This window comes from Glycine soja, chromosome 19 (assembly GCF_004193775.1).
Source record: "Glycine soja cultivar W05 chromosome 19, ASM419377v2, whole genome shotgun sequence".
NCBI lineage: Eukaryota > Viridiplantae > Streptophyta > Magnoliopsida > Fabales > Fabaceae > Glycine > Glycine soja.
Window position 1 is genome coordinate 21626822 of NC_041020.1, and position 5362 is coordinate 21632183.

The window sequence follows — 5362 nt, forward strand, 5'->3', positions numbered from 1 at the left end:
TCTTCTAAGATAGTTTTTTAAAAAAATGTCTTAGAAAGAAACACGGTCAGTATTCTAAGACGATTTTCGAATAATCGTCATAGAGTGACAACCATTCTAAGACGGTTTTCGTAAAACCATCATAGAATGGTTGTATTTATTTACAAAAATGTAACCGCTTTTGTTTCTAAGATGATTTTTCATTAACCGACGTTATCAATGTCGTAAAAAGTCATTTTTCTAGTAGTGAGGACAAATAAAAAACATTTAACAATCACAATTTTAATATTAATATTATTATAAAGACATACATTAAACTTTACATACACAAGTACAATTACAAGACATAATCACCTTAAAACTAAAAAAAAAAACAGAAATTACTAAGCTTCACCCATGTTGCAGCCAAATCTGACATTTTGGTGGTTACCCTTCTACCCCTTATAGACTTCTACCAACAACAACAAACATCCATTAATCCTGTCAAATATGAACAAACGAATGTAAGAATTTTCTAATGAGTAAACATTAAATGGGTAAGAATCACCTTACCACTGACTTACCTCAGCATCTGCTAAAGCCACATAAATTGTGTCTAGACTAACATATTTCAAACTGGACATTGTCACCCACTTTCACAATATCACCCTTGACAAATTCATACCAGCCTACGCCAAATTTGACTTGAAGGTCGCACCAAACTAAACCTCATTCTGTTCTTTTGCCAGTGGGTAACATCACCGCAACACTTTTAGTGTTGTTCGTGTACTTGGTATTCTAAATGTCAGCCGGAGTGGGCTACATAAAATCCCATTTTTTATTGCATTAGTAATGGAATTTGAAAAAAAAAAATGGGTTATATAAATTGCAACAATGGAAAATTTACCAAAGCTTAACCACCATTTTTTTGTGAGTAGGTTACTTCCTTCTCTTAAATCAAAACATTTCCCAACCTCTCCACCTTAGAGATGGCTGATGTTGATGCCCATTGTTCCTTCCGCGAGTGTTGGCCTGATCGAACTCAGGGTCGAGAGAATTCACCAATTTTGTGGTGCTGTTGGCTAACATTCTTTCTACGCAATTGATTTGTCAGTATAAAAGGGCACTCGTCCGATAAAGGGTTTTTGATAGCCTATACACCACATCCAAAATATGGAACAGGTTTGCCATCTTAAAAATACATTTCAATGTTGATGAAGAAATAGCCCTCTCCGATAACATCAATAAGGACTACCAACTCGTTTAACTCGCATCCTCATTTTTCAAAGAAGAACTTGGGAATCTTGATCTTCGTCTGTCATATTAACAAACAATATTTTCATATTTAAAATATAAAAAGAAAGAACAAAGCAATTAGGAAAACCATATTCATTGGAGAAGAATTGACATCATTTTGATACACTTTTATGCCAAACCACGCATTTTCAAAAGGACCATCAATATCGTTGATTGGTTGTGAGTTGGGAGTGATATGTGTAATGAAAACACTACATATTTATTTTAAAGACAGATTTTAAAAAAACGACATTGCAATGAAATGAAAACACAAATGGAAGGCAACACAAACCGTCAATGATTCTTGGTGTTGGTCTATGCAACTTCACGACACTGCTACTGGAGATACAACGTGATTTCTCAAGAATATAAAAGGAAGCACAGAACCATGAAAGTTAAGTAGCTATAAAACCCCAACTCCTAACCACTCAAGTCATGTCTCTACATATGGTACATTTAGTTGTGGTTTGTTTCCCTTTGAGCATTTTCGATGACTTTTCCCCCAATCGACGAGACGTCACCAGTTTACGGTGCAATTGCAATGCTTTTAGTTTTGTCTCACATATTATTACCATTGTCCAATTGTTTGTTAGGTAAAATTAATTAACTTTTAAAAAAACATTGGTCTAGGTGTAACAAACAAATGGTTTATGGTAGTGAGCAAGAAATTATGAACAAAAAAAATACGTAATGCATCATATTACAATATACAAGTTAGCAAGAATAAAAATGAATTATCAAATACATACCTAGAAAGTTAATATGAACACATTAAGAAATACAAGTTGCTAAAGTACCAAGATCAACATTATCATTAATCAACAAGTCCATTGATGTGTATTTGATGCACAAGTTTCCCTTTACAGCAGGGAAACGAAAATGAGGTTCTGACACCATTTTTCCATTAGGAGCTGCATTTTTAGCCTGCAAAAATCGTTCTATTTCATTAATTGTGCTGGTTGCCACTACTCCAAAAATCTTGGTGTGATTACTAATGATTTTTGCACCTGCTACCTCGTTGGTGATCACCTCCCCATTGTAGTACACTACTGGTAAAGCTATTGTATCCTCTTTTTTATAATTGAAGGAAGATATGAGGGAACAAATGGTATTGCAAGATGAGAAATTTAGGAAAATAGTTATAGGGTAAATAGTCACTTTTGTTCCTGAATGTGTAATTCGCTGACAAATGCGTCCCTAAAAGATGGAAATTGTCTCAAAGTTGCCTATGTGACAATTTATCCGTCCATCACCGTTAAAAAAGTTGCCTATGTGACACAGAGGGACGAATTTGTCACAAAGTTGATTACCAACGTGGCCATGCTGACTAGATTGAACGAAAATGTCAGTAAGATGCAATTTTTGGATGTAAATGTCAATAATATTTTGTTGGACAAAAATGTCGACATTTTTTTCTTGGAGGAAATTGTTAGTCATTTTTTTATGAACATAAATGTCTGTACATTCCGTTAGACCAAAATATCAATTTTGGAAATTGTCAATAATTTTTTTGGACCTAAATATTAGTATATTGTGTTTTATATGTTTTTGTTAATAGTTAATTTCTGTTAGAAAATTATTAATCATCTTTAGTAAAAATATTCATATCTAATCACATATTTTTCATGCATAAAATTCGAGCTTGATATCTTATTAAAGACATAAAGAGTTACATTACTTACGATTAAAAAATGTTTATAAATGTTTCCAACTGAGTATGAAGCACAAACAACAAAACAAAACTTCAAAAGGATGATGAACAAACATGATGAGGTTCACCTTAAAGGTAAAATACACATATGGCTAATCCAGTGCTAGACTTTACCATTGCATAGAATGATATATGTCAAGATTTCAGCTGTAGATATACCTCTAATTTACAAACTACAACACATGTAAGTCTGCATGATATTTTGAAGGGAATGTGAACTTTCATATGACTTTGGCCTTTCTATAGTCAGTTTATTGGGTATGGTTCTTATGTCCAAAAGCTTCAAAAGCAACATAGAACACAGTTGTGCTTGAAAATCTGATATCTCCTAAAGAATGATATCGTGTCGACTAACCTGGAAAACTTCTCTTAAAAGTCCAACACAACACTCTTACCAAAATGAAAGTATTCAAGTTACAATAAAAGGCTCACAGAAAGGCCCAATAAAATAGCATTTAGGAAAATAGAGGCTCAATCAAGAAACATATAAAACACAATGGCGATGTAGCACAATGATCACCGAAGAGAACAATGCCTAGAGAAAAGTTACCCACCAAGCCAAAAATAAAACAACCTCCTTGAAGAAAGCAAAGTCGGGCAGTAAATCATTCAACATTGTAAAATTCCAAAGGAAACACCATCATCAATATGAGACAATCCAAGAAAGAGAAGCGCCAACACAGGAGGGCAAAGGAATTGCAAAACCACAAGGCACAAGTAGCGATTATGCAGAAACATCTTTGCCCTACTATAATCCAAGTCAGGAACCTTGCTAACATGAAGCCTTCGGTACCAAGACAACAAAGCTTCATTCATATACATCTACAGGTTAGGCCTCAAAGCCACAATCTACAACAAACCAGACCCCAACAAGCTCCACTTCCTAAAGCTACCAAAATCAGAAGGCAACCCACATTCCCTGCCAATTTCTCGACATTACCAAATCCACTCTTTACCACACCATTTCCCTTATTTATAAAAATCCCAGCCAAAGGGGTGATCCACAACAAAGCCACAAATATAACAAGCATATGATTTGCATAAAGGATTGCACGAGTAAACCACCTGAAAGTTATCATCGATAAATTGCAACGAATCTGATCAGTCCTAAGCCAAAAGAACCGTGCACTTCTAGAAGTAGGGATGAACAAAAACCCAGAAAGGCAACCCATCAATGCAGAGCAACAAAAACCCTCCAAAATCCATCAAACTGAACCCCAAAAAGAAACTCCAAAACCTAAGCCACACCCTCAGGAACGAACAAAATCCCTAAAAAAAGGAAGCAGTGGAAGTGTGCGAGAAGAAGAACAAGAGCCAACGTTCACTGTGGTGATCGTCGTCCGGAACAAAATGCGTTAAAAAAGGAAGCACCTTGGGGAAGGAAGCAATGGAAGTGTGCGAGAAAAAGAACAAGAGCCAACATTGGGCAAGGAACGCCAGAAGAAGAAGAAAAGGCTTAAGGTGTGTGAAGGATGAATTTTTATTTGAAATTACTATGTCACAAATATCCCTATTCCTAGAGCGAGAAGATCTAAAGTCAAGAAAATATTTCATGACAAATATATCCTTATGTTGGCAATTAGAGATGACCATATTGGCAAGTTTTTTAGTGACAAATTCGTCCCTTTGTGCCACGTAGACAACTTTTTTAACGGTGACGGACAAAAGTTGATGGCTGGATAAATTTTTCACACTTTTTATACTTTCGGGGAGTAAATTGCATTTTTCATCCTTCAGGGACACATTTGTCAGCGAATTACACATTCAGGGACAAAAGTGGCTATTTACCCATAGTTATATCTATAATTGGAAATAAATAGACTATTTAATATTGTAATTTTATAGTCCATGTGATGCAATCCTACCCTGCAAGGGCATTGGATAAAAGACTCCAAGTAGGTTGGACCAGAGATCCAAGGGAAGGCCCTATGGTTCTCATGAGCCTTAGGGTAGATTTCGAGCCCATGGGCTAAGTATGAGCCCACTTATCTTTGTAAATATTAGAATAGGTTTTCCCTTCGTTTGGGCCTTGTATTTTGGCCATTATAGTAGTATAGGGTTTTAGCCTTGTATTTCGAGGCATTTTGAGTAGTCTTTGTAGTAGGGACTTTTTTTGTTTTTTCATGTATTTTGTCATGGGGGTGAGCTTAGCTATTATTGGGGGTGTGTAGCTAAGCTCTAGCTTCTCATCTTAAGGAGGTGAGCTTAGCTATTAGAAAGGTGTGTGTAGCTAAGCTCTAGCTTCTTTAGGAATCTTCTCAAGGAAGCTTCTCAAGGAGGTGAGCTTAGTTATGAGAGGGGTGTGTGTAGCTAAGCTCTAGCTTCCCAAGGAAGTTTTCTCAAAGAAGCTTCTCAAGGAAGTTTTCTCAAGAAAGTTTCTCAAGGAAGCTACCTAGT

General features: G+C 35.8%; 1 pseudogene; it reads right to left on the reverse strand.

Moving 5' to 3' along the window:
* Positions 1 to 3440: 3440 nt before the first annotated feature.
* On the reverse strand, positions 3441 to 4238 carry LOC114398645 (annotated as a pseudogene).
* Between the last annotated feature and the right edge of the window lie 1124 nt (positions 4239 to 5362).